Raw genomic sequence first — 24,382 nt, forward strand, 5'->3', positions numbered from 1 at the left:
TGTTGCATTAATTTGTATACCACGGAGAGTTATAAGCATCATCATTAGCGGTATTGGAATGGGAAATTGGGAATATGGGAATATGTTTATGAATTGGGGCAACGTGATCAAGGTACATAATGCCAAATCCAAAAACATGATTTGGCATGAATTGATGCAGGTGGTGTGGTGTGTCCAAAATTTACAACCATGAAAAGCGAAGGATACACAATAAAACAAAGATGGCAAAGAAGAAATGGTAAAATATTAGAAACCGAACCATGCTAAGATGATCAGTAATTCCAAGCATGTTCATTTTTAAATACAATGTGCAAATTTTGTTTTCCACTTGAAAACACCTGAGACAATGGAATGAAACAAATGCCTTTTATTGCAAAATGTACCCAATTTTATGAAGAGAAAAAAACAATGACAATATAAAAATGAATGAAAAAGAATTTTTGTGTTGCTGCTTCTATAACACAACCAATTAGCAAGTAGCTTAGTGTGCAGTGTGCTCCCAATCCATTTCTAATGGACTCAAGGGCCTGGACAACCTCAGCCATGCTTGGTCTCCTTAATGGATCCTCCGAGGTACAAATTAACTCATTTTCAGCAAATCCCAAATTTTTGCCAACGCGCTATTGTGCAGCTGTTAGGAAGGAGTGAGAGTTTGGCTCCTTGTGTGGGAGAATAAATCTCCATCACGCGACCTGAAATTATTCTGGAGAGCTAAATTTTTCTATAGTGATCCCTCAGGTAGAGTTTTGGGTACTATAATAATCCCTATGTTATTTTCGGTGTGGAGCTAGCTGTCGGAGTATTAGCGTGGCTAAAATTTTGCCACGCTGAACAGTTATAATGACTAGCTAACGTGTACTCATTCCAATTCCTACCTAATTTGGTCCTTACTCCCAATTTATAATCCTAATCCTAAATCTGTAAAGGATTCTATCTATGTCTTTCTTTTTTTTCATCCGTCGACAATGTCACAGCATTATATCTGACCTCGTCACTCTTCACCATACCACTGAAAACATTGAATGCCTTATCTGATCATCCATTTTGTGCATATTTAGCTATCATAGAGTTTCAAGAGTAAGTGTAACACCCTAACTTTTAGTATTTTATGATCGTACTAAGGTAGCGTTTGGTGGAGAGACAGAGACGAAAAGATTGAGACTGAGAGACAGAGACTAAGAGACAGAAATTGAAATAAATTTCAGTATTCTATTTGGTGCAAATTGGGAGACAGAAATTAAAACAAGAATGAAACTCTAATTTAATTTGTACAAAAAATAAAATTAGAATTAATTAATTGAAATGAGGATATTTTAGGTATAAAATGTTATTAAAGTTTCAGTCTCCATCTCTAAAAATTTTAGTCCCCTTTGTCCTTACTTTTTGGAGGTACTGAAATACTGAAATTTTAGGGACAAAGACAGAAATTTTAGTACCAGTCTTTGAAACAACAAACATGATACTGAGTCTCAATCTCCCAATCTTTGTCTCAGTACCTTAAAACAAACGCTACCTAAAAGTTTAGGCGTTACTTACCTCTAACCCTTTTTATTTTATACTATCTTTATTTAATATTGAGACTTCGCGAATGCGAATTAGAATTTTAATCAAGAAAACGAAAGGTCTTTACTTTAAAAATCTTAATTACAAAAACATATATACTCACATAGCAATAATTGACTTTACTCGGTAAACTATTCTTTTATCAAACCTTTGAAAATACTTTTTAATTCTACTTTAGATAATTAATTGCTTTCTTTAAATTTTCGAACTTAAAACAAAACTCATTTACAAACAAAAAACTAATAGTATCAGAGATCCAATTGAACACACAAGTAAGGCAGAATAAGACAACTAGCATAATTACAGAGGAAATCCAACAAGCAAAACACAACCAAATGCAAATACGCAAACAAAATATGATGCATGTCTGTCCTAAGCAGGCCATGAACTCACGCGTCGGTTGTCTACCCATAACCCGATGTTATTCAGGGCGAACCCTGAATATGGTTTCTTTACGGTGTCAGTCAGGCACAATTATTATTATGGGCGAACCCATGTCAGTTAGGATATCTTGGCATCACGGTAGAAACAGGCTATTAGTTAGGCGAACATTCTCGCATTAGCAACTCAGGCTATCAGTTAGACGGGCACTTTCGCATTAGCAATTTGGCACAAAGGCCCATTCAACATACAATAAGCTATCGGTTAGGCAGACATTCCCGCATTAGCAATCTTAGGCTATCAGTCAGGCGGGCATTTCTGCATTAGCACTTTGACACAAGACCATTCGACATACACTTTTCATGATTCATTATTTGTTTCAGTTATTTATTTCGTACATGGCTTCTCATTTTCTTCTGTATTATGCCTCTACATCACCAATTACATACACACACTTCCACATCACCTATATTATTAAACATACCTCCGCATCACCACTTAATTGCACATACCTCCGCATCACCAAATAATCAATTACTCTTACCTCCACATCACCTTATAGGTATACTTTCAGTTTTAGCATCAAAACCTTTAATTTTCCAAATACTCAAACTTCTTTAACTTTTAATCAAGATAAAACTCGTTTTCTTAATAAACCAAACTCAATTCCTAACTTAAAACAAAATCTTTTCTTAATAAACCGAAATCCATTAATATGATTTTTGAATCAAATTTTCTTTTAAATAACGCTTTAAACAAACCCCAGAGTTTTATAAAATTTTCTACAACATTTACTCTAAAATTTGGACTTTGCCATCCTTCAAGGGTTCCTGCTAAACCATCTTCAATTCTCAAAAGCTCCTTCTTGATAATTCAAACAAATCAAATTCAATATTATAAATTCATTTTCAATTCTCAAAAATCACTTTCAATAAGTCAAATTTTTAATACAAAAACCCTTTTTTCAATTATGAATAAATATGTAAACAAATCTTTTTCTAATATAGAGTCATTTTTTAAAATAAGCTTGTAAATAAGGTTTCTAAAATAAAATCACATATTTTTACAAGAACTTGACAGAACCTCTCCTTAAAATAGACTTCACCACCCTCACGGCTCCGTCACTTTTATCATTCCTTAACTTATCTCAATCCATACATTATTCTCAATTTTTACATCATTTTACTAAAACATACACATAATTTATTCACAGTCACAATTTCGACAATTCTCATCACAACCAGCTATAAATCAGAATCTTTAGCATTCTCCAACATTCAGAAAATCAAACACATATTCATCAAATTCAATTATTTTTACAGTCACAAATTCAACATAAATTTGTCATTCAATCAGTCCAAACAGTTATAAATTATTTGTAATTACTCATTAAACTTTTGAGCATTCATGAATTAAAAACATATAATTTTAAAACGAACCCCCTACTTCCGTACGAAATCAAAGTCAACAAAAATTGCGAAAAAATTTTTTGATCGAGCTGCTGAAGAAAAAAATGTTAGAAATTGTCTATGCTTCTTAAAATTTCAATTGGCCAAACTCAAAAAAAAAAGAAAAACTATGTCACTGTCAATTTATACCAAACAAAAATGATACTAACACAGAGAAAAAAAAATACAAACACTTTTATCGAATTATATTTTTTATTAGAATTACGGATCGTAAGAAATTAGAGCCGGAATTCCAGAGGTTCCATAATTCTCTCCCTCACCCACGGTCATTTCTCTTTCTTTTCTTGAGAAAATGGTTCGATCTTGCTTATTAATGAAAAAAGAATGATTAATTAGTATTAAAGTGACACATGAGGAGCTTATGTGTCATGATTATATATAAATATGTATATATACTTACAAGCTACGTTTCTTTTCTTTCTTTGTTCCTTTAATGACATTGGTTATATATATATAAAAGCCATGTTTCAGTTTCTTTCTTTTGCTCCCAACTGGCTTCCGCCAAATTTCTTTCTTTTTTTTTGAACTTTAATAATAATAATAATAATAATAATAATAATAATAATAATTTTTTTATATATATATATATTTTTAAATATCTTATTGAATATAAATTATTTAAAAATTTTAATAGATTTTAAATTTAAAATATTATAAAATTTAATTTAATTATTTAAAAAAAATAATTTTTTTAAATAAAATAATACTCATGAATAACTCATTATTTAATTTTTAAAAATTTAGAATATTACAGTAAGCATCTTCTCAATCATTCTATCAAACATTTTCTTTGACACATCTATCTCCCCACACACTATAAGAAAAACGCTGAAAACTATCAGATTTACTGAGGAAAAAACCAAACTAATCCAATGGTAATAAGTTTGCTATCATATTTTACATCGGATTGGATCCGACGGTATAAATCTCGACAGTAAATCTTTATCGTCGGATTTTCTTGTCTGATGCTAATTTGCGACAGAATTAGCATCGAAAATTAAGGCCTGGGATTGAAATTTTGATAGACATTTACCATCAAATTAATTCTGCCGATAAATGTAGCACCATAAATTGGGGATGCGTGCTACATTACCATCGAATTTTTTTCCGGTGAATTTGATGGTAAGGCTTTTTTATTTTTTTGTGCTTTTTTAATTAATTTTATGTTTTCTAAAACTAGTAGACAAATTCTAAAAAATTGAAACCAATTGTATTAAATTAAATAATTATTCGAATAAATTGATTATCCAAATAACAAGTATACAAATAAACTATTATTCAAATACAAAGAAATAAATGAAATGGTCTAAATAAAAAGTCCTAAGCACTAAATGTCCTGAAAGTCGTCGTCGTCATCTCTTAGGTAGCGTTTGGTGGAGAGACAGAGACGGAAAGACTGAGACTGAGAGACAGAGACTAAGAGACAGGGATTGAAATAAATCTCAGTATTCTGTTTGGTGCAAAATGGGAGACAGGAATTGAAACAAGAATGAAACTCTAATTTAATTTGCACAAAGAGTAAAATTGGAATTAATTAATTGAAATGAAAGTATTTTAAGTATAAAATGTTATTAAAGTTTCAGTCTCCATCTCTAAAAATTTCAGTCCCCTGTGTCCCTACTTTTTGGAGGTACTGAAATACTGAAATTTTAGAGACAGAGACAGAAATTTTAGTACCAGTCTCTGAACTAACAAACACGATACTGAGTCTCAGTCTCTCAGTCTCTGTCTCAGTACCTCAAAACAAACACTACCTTAGGTCCTGACGAGGCGGTGACGTTTGAGCCCCTGTGGCAGTGCCACTGCCATTGGCTCCCATCTAAGACTAGTAAGCTACTACCTAAGCTTTTATCCGCTGCAGCCGCTTCAGCTCCCACCTCGACTCCAGCTTAAGGTTATCATGTCCGTCACGTGTGTGAGGATTTCCTGATAGCTCTCTTTAGCCTGCTGCAGCTCCTGACCCTTATCATGAAGTTCATGGGCTACCTCAAATCGATGCCGTCCTTGGGATCGATGACACGATTAGTAACAGAGGCGGACAGAGGCTCTAAGTCGGAAGTGCGGAGGCTGCTAGCGAAGAACGAGCCCACTTTGTAGATGCGGTTCGTATACGACTCAAATGCGGTCTCGCGCCAAACCGCATAAGGATCGACAGTGGATGTGGCAGAGTGCCTTCCGTCCTCCCTACTCCCCTAAGATTGCTGAGTTGCGGCATCCAGTCTCTGCGTGTAGGACTCCTGTGTAACACATGTTATAATTAGTATGACATTAGTACAGTTAATTGAAATATTTAAAATCACAACTTGTATCTCATATAATGATCATAAGACCGTTGATAAGCAAATCTCTCATTGTTTTCCATCAAGGTGTGGGTATACTTGAAGCTCGACCATTGTTATCTTGCGTTCCAGCGACTTAGACTACACATGTTGAAACAATATGTTACAATGACATTATATATCAGATATTATACATGACTTAAAAACAAAATGAGAGAAGCTGTATATATACCAGTCTGGCCTTTGTCTTCATGAAAGTGGTCGAGCCATCAGCGTACTTCGACGACCTGGCTAATGCCATGTTTACTTGATTTGTGAAACGGCGATGCCTAAACCCCTCATCAGTCTCCCAGTGAATGAACAGGGCCTTCTTGATGTCGTTGTGGAGACAGGTGGTGAGGTGGTTGTGAATTTTACGCGTGTCCTCCATCATCGGCTGCAGTCGCCTGCCCATCCGATGGTTGAAAATTTTGCAGATGACGGCATCGTGTTGTCTATCCCATATAAATTTCTCCTGCACAAAAGAAACATTTAAAATTAATTAATCGAAACCTAATGTGGTAAGAAAAATAAAAGATATAAACTAGATAATGATTGTGAATGTTTAATTTTTACCGCCCACTTTTGAAACCATCGGTCTCTAGTATCAGCTGGGGCCTTCTTATAGCTCGGCCACGGATGGTCGTACATCATCTTGATGATGTTAGTCATCTCCTGAGTACATGCATTGTTGTTCAGCGCAGACCTATCAATGATTCATAAACAAACCAATCATAAAGTACTATTAGGATTTATGTTTTTTTAGAAATTTCGGCAGAACTCCCCTAAAACTCGGATTTAACCACCCTTCAAGGATTCTCCCAATCACAATAGTCCACCTGTAACACCCTACCGCACAGAGCTTTACGCTTAAGCCGTAAAACAGAGGTGGTGTGGTATTACGACCTCTAAAATAAAATATATACATATAATAGTAGAAAGAATATAATAAACTAAGAGCCTTAAAAAAAACAGGTGAAACAAAATTGCGAAAATAAAAGCGCAATGCTCAGGAAATGGGATTACTTGCGTACTAAGAAACCTAAAGATCATAGGTATAAGTAAACAGAAAGTGAGATTAGAGAGTCAAGGATACATAATAACTAGCTCCTGACGCAGCTTGCGAAGCCAAGGCTGTCCGAAGAATATTTACATATATATATATACATGTCCAAAATCCAAATTTACATAAACAAAACCCTATTTCTCCATAAGCCTTTAAGAGGATCAAAAGAACAGGTTGTCTGGAGAGAAAACTAAGTACATATATACATAAATATACATCAAAAGGAAACCCAGTAACCACTCCGCTTCAGAAGTCCAGACGCCTAGCAAAGTGCCCTTCGACCTGCATCTGAAAAAACAACAACATAGTATGGGATGAGAACCAGAGGTTTTCAGTATGGTAAAGGTGCCACGCAGGGAATGTCAGAGACAATCTTAGAACGCCGACATCAAATGTAAAGCTTAAGGAACTAAAAACAGAAGCCATAAATACGTGGTCGTCTAAAGGTTCTCAACCTAACTAAACTTAACCTATACACTAAACTTTTCCCATCTTTCCTCCGTACCTCTGTCTCCTATGATTTGCACAGACAATCAAGCAAAACAAGGCAAACTCAAGTAGTTCACAAGTAGTACAAATAATAGTTAGAGTAAAGTATCATTTTTGTCTCCAACGTTTGGGGTAAGTCCCAAAGTTGTTCCTAACGTTTCAATCGTCCTATTTAAGTCCCTAACGTTTTAAAATTGACTCAATGTTGTCCTGCCGTTAGAGATCCGTTAACAGAATTGACGGCGGGACAAAATTGAAACAATTTTGAAATGTTAGGGACTTAAATAGGACGAAAACGTTAGGACAAAAATGATACATAAAAATAATTTTTAATTCAATTTTGTCTTTCAATAATATCAATTTTTTACTGTACATAGTATTCAATTATTTTTTAATTACATCTAAGTAAATTATGCTTAATCACATTATTTTATTTTAAATAAATTTTTTTATTATTTTAAAGAATTTTGATACATTAGAGACAAAAGATATAATTTATATTTTATTGTATATATATTATTTTTTCTTTTCCGCAAGTTTATATACTAATCATTCTACAAATATTTCATGATAACTAAAAATATTTAAGAGTAAAATTATAAAAAAAATTAATTTATTTATAATGAAAATAATATGATTAAGTGTAATTTACTTAGATGTGATTAAAAAATAATTGAATACTGTGTATAGTAAAAAATTGATATTATTAAAGGATAAAATTAAAATTTATTTCTATGTATCGTTTTTGTCCCCAATATTTTCGTCCTATTTAAGTTCCTAACGTTTCAAAATCATCTCAATTTTGTCCTGCAGTCAATTCTGTTAATGGATCCCTAACGGCAGGACAACATTGAGTCAATTTTGAAACGTTATGGACAACTTTGAGACTTACCCCAAATATTGGGGACAAAAACGATACTTTACTCTAATAGTTATAACAAATAGCAGGCTATAGTCACATAGGCAATCCTACATAGTTCACAAACAAGCAAATCAGACAATATGAATATGATGCATATCTGTCCTATGCCTGATGAGTCTCATCTGTCGGTTATCAAGCCAACCCGACAAGTTCGGTTTGCTAAACCCTTGGACTATCCCCCGTCACGCATTCTCATGAGTCTATGCATAGCTTTAGGGGTGCACAAGACCCGGTCCGGCCCGAAAATCCGGACTAAGTCCGGTGACTTCGGGGCTAATTTGGCCCGGCTTTGTTATGGCCCGGTCAAACCCGAGGTTTCAATATATGGCCCCGGTTATTTATTAAATCGGGTTCGGGCCAAGCTTTGGGTCACCCGGCCCCGGCCCGTTGGACCTGTGCGTGCAGTAAGAAAAAATAAAAAAATATGCACTATTTTTATTGTTTTTTGGCTTTGTGTTTAATGTCCACAATTTCATTCTTCAGGACTCAGGCTTCACGTTTCACAACCCAATAGCCCACAAAATTCAGGGGTTAGGGCACACTGCACAACATACAACACACTCTCTCACTTTCTATCACTCAAACTCGTTTCCCACTTCTCCTGAGGCGCAGCGCCGTAGCCCCAAGCCCCCAACGGCCAACGGAGAGCTTCCTCTTTCTCCACCAAGTCTGATCAACCACCACAACTGCTGACCGTCAAACACCGCGCGCACCAGTAACTCGCCTTTAATCATCTCTCAGAGACTTAGAGTTCTCACCAACGCAGTGTTCATCGCAAGACGCAGAGCAGGTAATTTGTTTTTGCTAAAAACCATTGATTTTCATTTTTTCTTGCAACTACCGGGCTATTGAGTGCTAAATATTTCACCTATTTTGTTTGTTTTGTTAATTTTTGGAAAGAACTAATGAAATCGTTGATATTTTTCTTGCTATAATTGGTTTAATTTTGAGAAAAACTAACAAAATTGATTTTTTTGTGTTTAATTTTCTGGTTTGTATTTTGAATACTTCAATGATGAGAGTTACGAGTTAGATGAAAGTAGGAAGAAGTTATTGATTAGAGATAGGAATTAACAATTGAGAGGAATTGGGAGCAGGAACAAAAATTTGCAATTATAATTGTTGGCTGCCTTAGCAAATTCTTGGAAGTAGGAAGTAGGAACAATAATTTTAGTTTTGTAATTTGCACCGCTAATAATTGTAATTGATCTCTTCCACTTAAAATTTTATTGTTATTAAAAATTGAACTTCCTGGTTTGTGCACTACTGCACTTTATGTTATTGTGTAATAATGCTTTGGTGAGTATTGAGTAATGCTCTGGTTTGATCTCCCGCTAATAATGCTTTGGTGAGTATTGAGTAATGCTAGCTGTTCTACCTCTATCCTTACGTGCATTTCAACCTACCTTCAATTATTATCTATGGCTCTATGCCTTATTTCACTTAAGTTTTACAATAATAAGAATGAGACCGACATACTTATGAATCTTTCTTATTTGTTTTGTTTTTCTTTTTTGGATTAGTAAATTAAACATTTAATTCTTTTTGCATTTGTTATTGTTAAATGATGAGACTGAACAGTGAACACTTGTTTAAGTATGCTCAGTTTTTTTTATGTTTAGATAAACACAAATGGGAAGAGGAGATCCTAGTTCTATTGCAGTCCAAAGTAATGAGGACAACAAAGCTATGGACATAGAGCATGAGGTTGCTGCTGTCGAGGGACAGCAGGCTAACGAGGGACAGCAGGCTACTCACAAGGGAACAAAGTCTTATGTTTGGACGCATTTTAAATAGCTTCCATTTAGCGAGACCAATGGAGAGCACAAGGCCAAATATAATCACTGTCGAAAAGTATATCTATGTCATCCAACTAGACATGGCACAAATTCTTTGAATAAACACTTGAAAATTTCTCACAAGTGGATATTTACAAAGCAGGCAAAAATGGGACACTTCATGGTTATATGCCTAAGGTTGGTGAAGAAGGTGAAGCCGGCAAAACTTTCAAAGTCAATGGCTGCTATAGCGTGGAAGATTGTAGGAAGGCAATGGCTGAGTTTATTATCCTTGATGAACACCCTTTTAAAGTGGTCGAAGGGATTGGGTTTCGCAAAATGATTAATCGATTTGAGCCAAGATTCACTGTACCATCCAGGATGATAATGTCAAGAGATTGCTTTCAGCTTTATTTAGATGAGAAGAAAAAACTTAAAGCTTGGTTGGCAAAGTCATGTGCTCGAGTTTGTTTAACATCAGATTGTTGGACATCAAATCAAAATTTTAGCTACATGTGCCTAACTGCACATTTCGTTGATGACGAATGGAAGCTACAAAAGAGAATTTTCAACTTTTGCTTGATTGAGAACCACAAGGGAGAAACAATAGGGAGAGAAATTGAGACATGTTTGAGAGAGTGGGGAATTGAAAAGGTCTTCACAATCACATTAGATAATGCATCTTCAAATGATGGGGCTATCACTTACCTTCAAAGAAAATTAGCTGCAAGGGGTGGATTGGTGTGCAGAGGAAAATATTTACAAATGAGGTGTTGTGCTCATATTCTCAACTTGATAGTGAATGAAGGAATTAAAGAGCAACATGCCTCCATTGAAAGCATTCGGAATGCTGTTAGGTATGTTAGATCTTCTTCCCAAAGAATTAAAAAATTTAAAGAATGCATTGAGGCTAAGTTGATAGAGTCTAAAAGTCTTGTTTGTTTAGATGTTCCAACTAGATGGAATTCCACCTATCTAATGTTGGAACATGCTAAAAAATTTGAAAAAGCTTTTGATAGACTTTATGATCAAGAAACTGATTTTTTTAGATGGTTTAGAGAGGATAGTGGGAGTAAAAAGAAAGTTGGTCCACCCACAGCACTTGATTGGCAACATGCTAGGCTATTCATTGATTTTTTGAGAATCTTCTATAAGATTACTTTGTGTTTCTCATCTTCTTTACATGTTACTTCAAACAAATGCTTTCATGAAATTGTATCTATAAATTCTCAACTAACATCTTGAAGCCACAACAATTCTGAATTATTGGGAACTATGGCATGCTCTATGAAGGCTAAATACGATAAATATTGGGGACCAGTTGACAAGTTTAATCCTTTGATACTTGTTGACGTTGTTTTAAATTCTCGATACAAACTTGATTATCTTTCTTGGTGTTTGGAGGATGTATATGATAAGGAAGTGGCTACTAGTATGACTAGTTTTGTGAAATTTACATTGGAGACATTGTACAAATTTTATTCAAAAGAAATTGTAGATGATAAAGTTTTTGATGATGGTGTCAGTTCCTCTAGAGCTGTTTTGGATGATAAAGACATTAGTCAGTCTAGTGCTAGGTGTGTTGCTGCAAATAGAGTGAATTTGTGGAAAAAACAAAAGAAGAAAAAAGCTAATGCAGATAGCAAATCTGATGTTGAGAAATATTTGGCCGAAGATCCTGTGGACATCGAATATGAGAATTTTGATATATTGGCTTGGTGGAAATTAAATGGATCAAAATATAGAATTCTTTATCCCATAGCCCGTGATATCTTTGGTATTCCAGTTTCAACTGTTGCATCTGAATCATGCTTTAGTACCGGTGGGCGTGTGGTTGATCTTTATCGTAGCTCTTTGTCACCAAAAATGGCAGAAGCTTTAATCTGCACTCAAAGTTGGTTGTATCCTTCTAAGCAGATATTTGAAGAACTTGAGATTGATCAATTTGACAGTAGTGACAAGACTGTTAATGGTATATTTACTTTATGATGTCTTTACTTTTTTTTTATTATTTAATTTAATTCATATGATAATCTTGAGAGACTAATTTTTATGTTTTGCAGATGTTACTAACACATCCACATAACAAGAATCAAGTTCACAACCTTGAGAGCAAGCTACGAATCAAATGAATTTTATTCTGTAGTTGTTTGCTACTTAATAGTTTGTTATTATTGGTTGGTATGACACTATAAATTATTATTATATTAATCTTGTGTTGGTTGTTAACTTTGTTTTAATTATCTTTTGAACTTTGAATGTTTAGTGTGTAATTGACATAATTATTATTATGAAACTTTAAATTATTATTATTAGATTCTAAATTATTATTATGTGAATGTTACAATGTTATGGAATAATTATTTTCCAAAATTTAGAGGTTCAAAAGATGTAGAATATAATTTTTGGTGATGTCGTGATAAAGTTGATCAAGACCCGGGTTTCACCCGGTCTAGACCCGGCTTAAGTATGGCCCAAAAGTAACACGATTTTATTGGGTCTAGGGCCAGGTAAGGGTCTCATAAACAGACCCGGTCATTATTTAGGGTCGGGTTCGGGTCACGGCGAACCCGGCATCACCCGACCCCATGTGCACCTCTTGATAGCTTTTTCTCTTTCATTCATAAATCATACATTCATTTTTACTCAATGGGGGTTACCATTCCCGGAAATTTATACGTGCCCGGTCACCCTTACGACGTAGGGTCAACAGAGTATCGAGTTTCAACCTGGAACACTTGGTGGCAAGCCAAGGTACTTTACACAGGGAAACTCATATCTCAGATCATTTGAATGCTTAAGCCAAATACTATACATAATCATTTATAACAATGAATAATCAATTCATCACCTTTTTAGCTTTACTTCACCTCCAAGTTATCTCCATTTCCTAACTTCATCTAAATACTGGGCTCATTACTATTATTTATGATTGGAAGAATGAAAATAGAGGTTTAGAAGTTTGAAATCATTCTGAAATTACAAAAATACATGTGCTGAGAAGCAAGGTGTGTGCGTACGCACAAGTGAAAACTTGGCCCTGCTCAGAGCGTGCGCATAAGGGTGTGCGTGCGCACATATACCAGAAATTCTGGTTTGGCCAGAACTTAAAAAAAATAGCTTTTTGCTCAAATTTTTTGACGCCCATAACTTTTTCGTTTTAAAATATTTTTTATCCGTTTGTCTAATGGCGTAAACTTCGCGGACCCAATTTTTATATAAAACAAGTCTGATATCATTTGGGGGTCCAGAAGCCAAGTTATGGCTCGCCGAAGTTCGGCCAAAAACCAATTTTTCACAAAACTTCAAAACCTCCACTTTCCAACAAATATCCTTTCAAAATCAACCTGTATCATGCAAATTTAGCCCTAACTCATACAATATTATATCAACCTCACTCCAATTCAATCACCATCCATCAAACCCCAATGTTAACAATTCTAGTACATTAATTCCTACCTACAACAACATAATCATCCATATAAGACCATCACCATCAGTTTACCAATCATCATTAACACATAATCCAACATTCGTTCTTCCATACCCAATGTCAAACAACAATCAACTTCTAACTTAATTCACAATTATTTTCAAGGAACTAAATAATTTAACATGCATATGCATTCAAATCCTATCCTATGGTCATCTAGCCTAAGTTTTCACAGAACATATATTATATACATAAAACCTAAACCATACCTTGGCCGATTTATGAGTATTTTCCAAGGCAAAATCACCAAATCAACACATCCCCAAGGTCCAAAATTCACCAAAACACTAAAATTCTAACGTCCACAATTTCAAGCTCCAACTACTTTTACACAACCTAACACATGTACACAACACATATACACCCAAATTCACATATCCATATATAAAATTCAATACTCATACACTAATTCAATGAATTAAATTAGGGTTAATAATCCTTACCATACCCATGGACAAAACCATCCAAGTCTGATAAGCTTCGCAAGCTAAATCGAACCTAGAATACCAAAATCAACAAAATTTTAACATAGAGACTCACAATTTTTGAAAATAAAAGGGGTAGAGAGACTGAGGTAAAATTGTGGCTTACCTATGAAATTGTTCCGGTAGAATCGTAGAACTTGATGCGGTGGTCGCATGGCCACAAACGGTGCAGCGATCGGAGTTTGGAGCGAAGAGTTACGGTGGTTAGAAATTGGAATAAGGGTTCGGAACCCTTCTTTTCCTTGGCTGTGTTCAGCGTTGCTTTCTGCTAAATTGGGGAAGAATATGAGCCTTGGCTCATTTAATTGGTGGGCTGGTTGGGCTCACAGGCCCGATTTGGGCCTGGTTCAACTGGTTCGGCCTGTTTGACCCAATCTTGGACCAAATTCTTTAAAATTAGTGTCAAAATTCTCGTTTTAATGAGCTCTATCCTAATTTAATATAATATTCATATTTTTTATTTTTTTTGTCAAAATTTAATTTATTGACTAATTATTCGTTAATTTTAACGGGGTTTACACTACCAATCTTTCCTCAACATTCATGAAACCAACAACTTTTCAGGAATTAATTCATCATATTTCAATTTCAAATTTATGAAACCAACAATTCACACATTCAATCTTCATTCATAGCCATAATTGAACTAGTTCTTATCAAACCTATATTAACAAACCTAAACAAACTAACCTAAATCAAACCTATCTTAACAACCTAAATCCACTAAAACTGGAACATTGAGTTAACTAAATTAAGCTCACTAACTAAAATGGATTGCATCTAAAAGAGTTAAAATAGTACTCACGCCAAGGTTCCGTCAGGCCAAATGGTCATCCGTGCGATGGGAGGGGCACCAGCTGGCTGGGATCCGTGCAATGATTTTGGCACCACAGTGTTTGCCACTAGAGGAGGTGTAGCCGAGGTAGTTGAGTCCTAAGCGGATGGAGACGGCGTCGTTGAGGTGGTGGGAGGCACGTAGTTTGGGTTAGGGACTATGATGAACGTCTGGTCCACTATACCTATCCCCTATGGCACGACCATGGGTGGTCGGAGTAGATGGGGTCGACTGAGAACTCCTCCTCCTACCACAACCACGACCACGAGGCTGATCGTTGACACCTCTATCTGTCGTCATGTCTACAAAGAAAATACCAATAAAATTCAGCATCAATAATCATATTAATAAAGAGAATACTACTTAATTGCTAAGTTCAAATTAAATAATCAGCAATAAGACTCATCATATCAACAACAAAAAATCAGAATAAAGTGAAAATTAACAACAAATCAACTATAACCATTCAAATCTAAAGGTCGTGCCGCAACTACAACAAATCCTAATTAGAAAATTAAATTCAAAAAGTGAAATTCATCAAGTTAAGGCCTTTCCAAACAAGCAAAACATAATCCAACATTTTAGCAACAATTTTTTTTTAGCAAAACCATCCTTAACACAGTGAATAAACACAATCAATCATTCAACTAAATAGTTTCAACAACATATCCATCAACAACAAAGGGGACTCAAACATTTTCAGCAGTCTTAGAACCTAGTAACTTATTCTAACTTATCTTAACCATCTAAATTCACTAAAATCAGACAATTCAAGCTAACTAACTAAAATCAACCTAAAGCTAATACTAACTAGAACAGAATTGAAGAGGGATTTGATGAATAACCTGAAATTTAGAAACAGGAGGAAAAAACAAAGAAGGGGAATGGAGGTGCAGTGGTTGGTCGGAGTGCTGGAGGCAGGGGTTGAGCTTTGCAAATAGGGAAAGAAGCAGCTCACAGATGGTGGTTCGGACGATGACAAAGGTTTTGGTTTGCGAAGAAGAGTGGTGCGGCGAGGCTAGGTGGTGGTTTGACGGTGTTCCGGTGGAGCCGAACAACGAAGAAAATGAAGAAAAAGAAAACTGTGGTGGCATTGGTGGACGAAGCGGCGCTGGTGGACGGAGCGGCGGCCGGAGACGGGAGGGAGCCGAGAGGTCTAGAGAGAGAGAGAGAGAGAGAGAGAGAGAGAGAGAGAGAGAATTCAAAATGAGAGAGAAGAGGGTTTGCACTCTCAATTTAGGGCACTATTATTGTCGGATTTATCGGCGAATAAATCCGATGGTAGGGCTTTACGTGTTACCAAAACGAATCATTTTACTAATCAAGGTCACCGTTAGATATATCTGACGGTAAATCCAACAATAATGATCATGCCAATTTTTTTCTTTTTTGCCTCCAAATATTGCTCGTGGATTTTCCGTCGAAAAAACAAATCCGACGCTAACTTACTAACACAACGAATTCATCGTAAATTCTGCTGATAAATCTCCTGGTAATAGTGCTACTAACGTACGACGGTAAATTCGACGATACACAGTATTTTTATTGTAGTGACACTTTGTATAAACATCCATCAACGTGTTCCCAACCCCCAAACTCCCGTTGAACCCCCTCTTAATCACAAAACCATGAACGCCTTCAGTAGTTCTCTTCTGGTGCACCCGAGAACAAGCCGAAAGCATTGAACCTACAATTATTGGATCCACAAAACCATCCTCCTCCTGAACACACCCCACATTCTCAGTCTCCTCAACTAATAGCTCCTTAAACAAGCGAATGGCCTCAATAGTGCAACTATTTTGGATATACCCAGCAATAATTGAAGTCCAAGACACCACATTCCTTTGGGGAATTTCGTCGAACAAATTTCGGGCGTCTTCCAAATGGCCACACTTAGAGTACATATCAACTAGAGTTGACTGGTGCACGAATTGTGAATCACACTTTTCACAATTCGTACCACTAACCAGCAAGTGCACTGGGTCGTCCAAGTAATACCTTACGTGAGTAAGGGTCGAATCCCACAGAGATTGTTGGTTTGAAGCAATCTATGGTTATCTTGTAAATCTCAGTTAGGAGGTCAATTATAATTATCAGTTGACTTGCAAATGAATAAGGGAACATAAAATAAATACTTGGTATGTAATAATGGAGAATGTGTTGGAGTTTTGGAGATGCTTTGTCTTCTGAATCTCTGCTTTCCTCTGCCTTCTTGTCCATGCACGCACGTTCCTCCTATGGCAAGCTGTGTGTTGGTGGATCACCGTTGTCAATGGCTACCATCCATCCTTCCAGTGAAAAGGGTCCAAGTGCGCTGTCACCGCACGGCTAATCATCTGCAGGTTCTCAATTGTACCGGAATAGGATTTGCTATCCTTTTGCGTCTGTCACTACGCCCAGCACTTGTGAGTTTGAAGCTCATCACAGCCATTCAATCCCAGAATCCTACTCGGAATACCACAGACAAGGTTTAGACTTTCCAGATTCTCATGAATGCTGCTATCTATCTAGCTTATACCACGGAGATCCTGATTAAGGAATCTAAGAGATATTCATTCAATCTGATGTAGAACGGAGGTAATTGTCAGACACACGTTCATGGATTGAGGAAGGTGATGAGTGTCACAGATCATCACCTTCTCCATAATTAGGCGCGAATGGATATCTTAGATAGGAACACGCATGTTTGAATGGAAAACAGAAATACTTGCATTAATTCATCGAGACACAGCAGAGCTCCTCACCCCCAACAATGGAGTTTAGAGACTCATGCCGTCAAAGAGTACAAAGTTCAGATCTAAAAATGTCATGAGATACAAAATAAGTCTCTAAAAGTTGTTTAAATACTTAACTAGTAACCTAGGTTTACAGAAAATGAGTAAACTATGATAGATAGTGCAGAAATCCACTTCTGGGGCCCACTTGGTGTGTGCTGGGGCTGAGACTAAAGCTTTCACGTGCCTGGGGCTGTTTTGGGCGTTCAACGCCAGCTTTGGATCCTTTTCTGGCGTTGAACTCCAACTTGCAACTTGTTTCTGGCGCTGGACGCCAGAATTGGGCAGAGAGCTGGCGTTGAATGCCAGTTTACGTCATCTATCCTTGAGAAAAGTATGGACTGTTATATATTTCTGGAAAGCCCTGGATGTCTACTTTCCAACGCAATTAGAAGCACGCCATTTGGAGATTTGTAGCTCCAGAAAATCCATTTTGAATGCAGGGAGGTCAGAATCCAACAGCATCAGCAGTCCTTTTTCAGCCTGAATCAGATTTTTGCTCAGCTCCCTCAATTTCAGCCAGAAAATACCTGAAATTACAGAAAAACACACAAATTCATAGTAAAGTCCAGAAATGTAGATTTTTCCTAGAAACTAATGAAAATAAACTAAAAACCAACTAAAACATACTAAAATCTATATGAAATTAACCCTAAAAAGCGTATAAAATATCCGCTCATCACAACACCAAACTTGAACTGTTGCTTGTCCTCAAGCAACTAGACAAATAAAATAGAAGACTAATAAGTCAAGAAGCAATAATATCTCAGAGTTTTTGAGTGAAGTTCAGATTCTAATTAGATGAGCGGGACTAGTAGCTTTTTGCTTCCGAACAGTTTTGGCATCTCACTTTATCCATTGAAGCTCAGAGTGATTGGCATCTATAGGAACTTAGAATTCAGATAGTGTTATTGATTCTCCTATTTCAGTATGATGATTGTTGAACACAGCTACTTTATGAGTCTTGGCCGTGGCCCTAAGCACTTTGTTTTCCAGTATTACCACCGGATACATAAATGCCACAGACACATAATTGGGTGAACCCTTTTAGATTGTGACTCATCTTTGCTAAAGTCCCCAATTAGAGGTGTCCAGGGTTCTTAAGCACACTCTTCTTTTTGCTTTGGACCTTGACTTTAACCGCTCAGTCTCAAGTTTTCACTTGACACCTTCACGCCACAAGCACATGGCTAGGGACAGCTTGGTTTAGCCGCTTAGGCCAAGATTTTATTCCCTTAGGCCCTCCTATCCACTGATGCTCAAAGCCTTGGGATCCTTTCTATTACCCTTGCCTTTTGGTTTTAAGAGCTTTGGCTTTTTCTGCTTGCTTTTTCTTTCTCTCTCTCTCTTTTTTTTTTTTTTGCAAGCTTTGTTCTTTGCTGCTTTTTCTTGCTTCAAGAATCATTTTTATGATTTTTCAGATTATCAATAACATGTCTCATGTTCATCATTCTTTCAAGAGCCAACATATTTAACAGTCTTAAACAACAAATTCAAAAGACATATGCACTGTTCAAGCATTCATTCAGAAGATAGAAAGCATTGCCACCACATGTTGCTAATTAGAATATTTCTTATTAAAAACTCGAATTTTATTGCCTCTTATTCAAAAGATCTACTATTTTATTCATGTTTGCTGATAATGAGAAAAATAGACTATAACTTAATTGGAGGTAAAATCAAAATAGACACTAATTACTACTATATGACTCCTAAGATAAACTCCTATAACGACAACTATCACAGAGTTAAAGCAGAAATTGGAATTTAAAAACCTTTGTTCTGGGAAGTGGATGTTCCTCGGATCTGTGGGGTGCTTGGTCCTTCAAGAGATAACTTCTGGCGCTTCAATTCCCTCAAGTCACGCCCTTGCTCTTCTTGTTCTTTAATCAAATAGCAAAGAATTTGACTTTGTTCCTTCTGTTCCTTTATTATTTGTTCCATAGCTTCTTGCATCTTGGTAACTGATGTTTCAAGATACTCCCAATATTCAGATTGAGGGATTTCTGGGAGAAATTCCTGTGTTTTCTTCTTGATGGGGTCATCCTGTGCTTGTTGTTTTTCCATTGATGCTTTGGTGATTGGTTTCTCAATTGAGATATACTCAGTTATTCCCATCCTTACTCCAGCATCCTTGCAGAGCAGAGAAATCAAGCTTGGGTAAGCCAACCTGGCCTCTTTAGAATTTTTGTTAGCAATTTTGTAGAATTCAGTTGAAATCAGTTGATGAACTTCCACTTCTTTTCCCATCATGATGCAATGCATCATCACTGCTCTTTTAACAGTGACTTCAGAACGGTTGCTAGTGGGCAGCAGAGAATGCCCAATGAAGTCCAGCCATCCTCTGGCGACTGGTTTGAGATCTTCTCTTTTGAGTTGATTTGGGACACCCTTCGTGCTGGTGGTCCACCTGGCTCCAGGAATACATATATCCTCTAGAATCTTATCCAGGCCCTTGTCTGTTGAAGGAGTTTGGATCATCTTTCAGCTGAGGTAGCTTTAAGATCTCCCTGATCTTGTCAGGGATGGTATGAACAATCTTTCCTCTGACCACGGTCCGATATCCATAGAAAGCAGTTCCAGATAGTTTTTGCTTGTCTGTCTGCCACATATTAGCATAGAACTCCTGGACCATATTCCTTCCCACTTTTGTTTTAGGATTAGCTAGGACCTCCTAGTTCCTGATTCGAATTTGCTCCTGGATCTCCGGATATTCGTCTTCTTTCAGATCGAATCTAACTTCCAGGATCACTGATCTTAGACCCATTATTTTGTAATAATGGTCTGAATGTTCTTTAGATAAGAACTTCCCTTGATTCCAAAGTGGTTTTGGAATGCTCTCTTTCTTGCCTCTTGAAGTGGGTTGTTTTCCCTTAGGAGCCATGATCTTAGTGATCACGAATAAACACACCAAACTTAGAGGTTTGCTTGTCTTCAAGCAAAAGAAAAGAAAGGAGAGGGATATAAGGAGAGCTAGGTGCAATTGTTGATGGAAGGGGAGGGAGGCCGAACCCATATTTAAAGGGAGGGGGGTGGGTTCAAAAATTTAGAAAAGATATGATAAAAAAAAAGATTGATTTGGAAAAGATTTTTGAAAAAGATAAATCTAAATTTTGAAAAAGATAATGTGGAGATTTGAAAAAGATATTAGTTGAAAAGTTTTTAGAGTGAAAAGATATATTTGTTTTGAAATTTTTGAAAAAGAGTTGCATTGGATTGAAAAAGAGGGTTTGTGCTTATGGATTAAGATACATTTGGTATTTTTAAAGTAGGATTTTTAGAAATTAGGGATTTTAGAAATCAGGGTTCTTAACATGTTTATGCAAGAAGTCATGAATTGAAACATGAAAATCAAAATTAAAATGAAAAATATGAAAAAAAAATGAATTTACATCCTCCCCACCATCCTGGCGTTTGAACGCCCAAACGCTGCTTGTTTTGGGCGTTCAGCGCCCAAATGCTGCCTCTCCTGGGTGTTCAACGCCCAGCTGCTGCTTCTTTCTGGTGTTGAACGCCAGGAAGTCCTTTGTTACTGGGAGTTTTTCTGAACGCCCAGAATGTTGTAAATCTGGCGTTAAACGCCCAGAAAGAGCTTCTTTCTGGCGTTTAACGCCCAGATGGCTATCCTCACTGGCGTTCAACGCCCAGTGGATGCTTCTGTTGGGCGTTGGACGCCCAAAACAGACTTTTACTGGCATTTTCTTGCCAGTGAGCTCTTTTTCTCTGTTTTGTGTGCAGAATCCTTCTGTAACCCTGTGAACTTATACAATTGACTCTTTACCTTAGGATCAGTGAACTTTATATAAACAAATAAAAATAAAAATAGGGCAAAATGCTTAGAGGATTGATGCCCCATGGCTGGGTTGCCTCCCAGCAAGCGCTTCTTTATTGTCTTTAGCTGGACCTCGCTGAGCTTTTAGTCTAGCTTCAGCCTTGAGCACTCTTGCTCATCATTACCTTCAAGATAGTGCTTGATTCTCTATCCATTGACAATGAACTTCTTATCAGAATCACTATCTTGAAGCTCCACATAACCATATGGTGATACACTTGTAATCACATATGGTCCCCTCCACCGGGACTTCAGTTTCCCGGGGAATAGCCTGAGCCTAGAGTTGAACAACAGAACCTTTTGTCCTGGTTCAAAGATTCTAGATGACAGCTTTCTGTCATGCCACTTTTTTTATTTTTCTTTATAAAGCTTGCCATTTTCGAAAGCAGTGAATCTGAATTCCTCTAGCTCATTTAGCTGGAGCAATCTTTTTTCTCCAGCTAATCTGGCATCAAAGTTCAGGAATCTGGTTGCCCAGTAGGCTTTATGTTCCAGTTCCACGGGCAGGTGACATGCCTTACCATAGACCAGTTGGTATGGAGAGGTCCCTATAGGAGTCTTGAATGCTGTTCTGTATGCCCACAGAGCATCATCCAAGCTTCTTGCCCAATCCTTTCTACGGGTATTTACAGTCCGTTCTAGGATTCTTTTTAGCTCTCTGTTAGAGACTTCAGCTTGTCCATTAGTCTGTGGATGATATGGAGTCGCCACCTTGTGGCGAATCCCATACCGGACTATGGCAGAGTAAAGTTGTTTGTTGCAGAAGTGAGTGCCCCCATCACTGATTAGTACTCTAGGGACCCCAAACCTGCTGAAGATATATTTCTGGAGGAACTTCAGCACTGTTTTAGTATCATTGGTGGGTGTGGCAATGGCCTCAACCCATTTTGATACATAGTCAACTGCCACCAGAATATAAGTGTTTGAGAATGATGGTGGGAAAGGTCCCATGAAGTCAATTCCCCATACGTCAAACAACTCAATCTCCAAGATTTCTTGTTGAGGCATGGTGTAACCATGAGGCAGATTACCAGCTCTTTGGCAACTGTCACAGTTACGTACAAACTCTCGGAAATCTTTATAGAGTGTGGGCCAATAGAAGCCACATTGGAGGACCTTGGTGGCTGTTCGCTCACCTCCGAAATGGCCTCCATATTGAGATCCATGGCAATGCCATAGGATCCTCTGTGCTTCTTCTCTAGGAACACATCTACGGATTATTCCGTCTGCACATCTCTTAAAGAGATAGGGTTCATCCCACAAGTAGTACTTTGCATCAGTGATTAATTTTTTCTTTTGTTGCCTGTTGTACTCTTTGGGTATGAACCTTGCAGCTTTATAGTTTGCAATATCGGCAAACCATGGTGTTTCCTGAATGGCAAATAAATGCTCATCCGGAAAAGTCTCAGAGATCTCAAGAGAGGGGAAGGACGTCCCTTCTACTGGCTCTATCCGGGACAGATGATCAGCTACTTGGTTCTCTGTCCCTTTTCTGTCTCTTATTTCTATATCAAACTCTTGCAGAAGCAACACCCATCTGATGAGCCTGGGTTTCGAATCCTGCTTTGTGAGTAGATATTTAAGAGCAGCATGGTCAGTATACACAATCACTTTTGATCCTACTAAGTATGATCTGAACTTGTCAATGGCATAAACCACTGCAAGTAATTCTTTTTCTGTGGTTGTGTAATTTTTCTGGGCATCATTTAAAACGCGACTAGCATAATAAATGACGTGCAGAAGCTTGTCATGCCTCTGTCCCAATACTGCACCAATGGCGTGATCACTGGCATCACACATTAGCTCAAATGGTAATGTCCAGTCTGGTGCAGAAATAACTGGTGCTGTGACCAGCTTAGCTTTCAGTGTTTCAAACGCCTGCAGACACTCTGTGTCAAACACAAATGGCGTGTCAGCAGCTAGCAGATTGCTTAGAGGTTTTGCGATTTTTGAAAAATCCTTTATAAACCTCCTATAGAATCCTGCATGCCCCAGAAAGCTTCTGATTGCCTTAACATTGGCAGGTGGTGGTAATTTTTCAATTACCTATATTTTTGCTTGATCCACCTCTATTCCCTTGTTTGAGATTTTATGCCCAAGGACAATCCCTTCAGTCACCATGAAGTGACATTTTTCCCAGTTTAAGACTAGGTTGGTCTCTTGGCATCTCTTCAGGACAAGTTTCAGGTGATCAAGACAGGAGCTGAATGAGTCTCCATATACTGAGAAGTCATTCATGAAGACTTCCAGAAATTTTTCCACCATATCAGAGAAAATAGAGAGCATGCATCTCTGGAAGGTTATAGGCGCATTACACAGCCCAAATGGCATCCTTCTATAAGCAAACACTCCAGATGGACATGTGAATGCTGTTTTCTCTTGATCCTGGGGATCCACTACAATCTGGTTATAGCCTGAGTAGCCATCCAAAAAGTAGTAATAATCATGACCTACCAGTCTTTCTAGCATCTGGTCTATGAATGGTAAAGGAAAATGATCCTTTCTGGTGGCTGTATTGAGCCTTCTGTAGTCAATACACATGCGCCACCCTGTAACTGTTCTTGTAGGAACCAGTTCATTTTTTTCATTATGAATCACTGTCATGTCTCCTTTTTTTGGGACGACTTAGACAGGGCTCACCCAGGGGCTATCAGAAATAGGATAAATAATCCCAGCCTCTAGTAATTTGATGACCTCTTTCTGCACCACTTCCTTCATGGCTGGATTTAGCCGCCTCTGTGGTTGAACCACTGGTTTAGCATTATCCTCCAATAAGATTTTGTGCATGCATCTAGCTGGGCTTATGCCCTTAAGGTCACCTATGGACCACCCAAGAGCTGTCTTGTGTGTCCTTAGCACTTGAATAAGTGCTTCCTCTTCCTGTGGGTTTAAAGCAGAGCTTATGATAACTGGAAAAGTGTCACCTTCTCCCAGAAATACATATTTCAGGGATGGTGGTAATGGTTTGAGCTCGGGT

At 37.2% G+C, this 24,382-nt stretch overlaps 1 pseudogene; it reads right to left on the minus strand.

Moving 5' to 3' along the window:
- Window positions 1–930: 930 nt before the first annotated feature.
- Window positions 931–24,382, minus strand: part of LOC112747951 (pentatricopeptide repeat-containing protein At3g26782, mitochondrial-like) — a 28,489-nt pseudogene continuing 5,037 nt past the window's right edge.

This window comes from Arachis hypogaea, chromosome 15 (assembly GCF_003086295.3).
Source record: "Arachis hypogaea cultivar Tifrunner chromosome 15, arahy.Tifrunner.gnm2.J5K5, whole genome shotgun sequence".
NCBI classification, from domain to species: domain Eukaryota; kingdom Viridiplantae; phylum Streptophyta; class Magnoliopsida; order Fabales; family Fabaceae; genus Arachis; species Arachis hypogaea.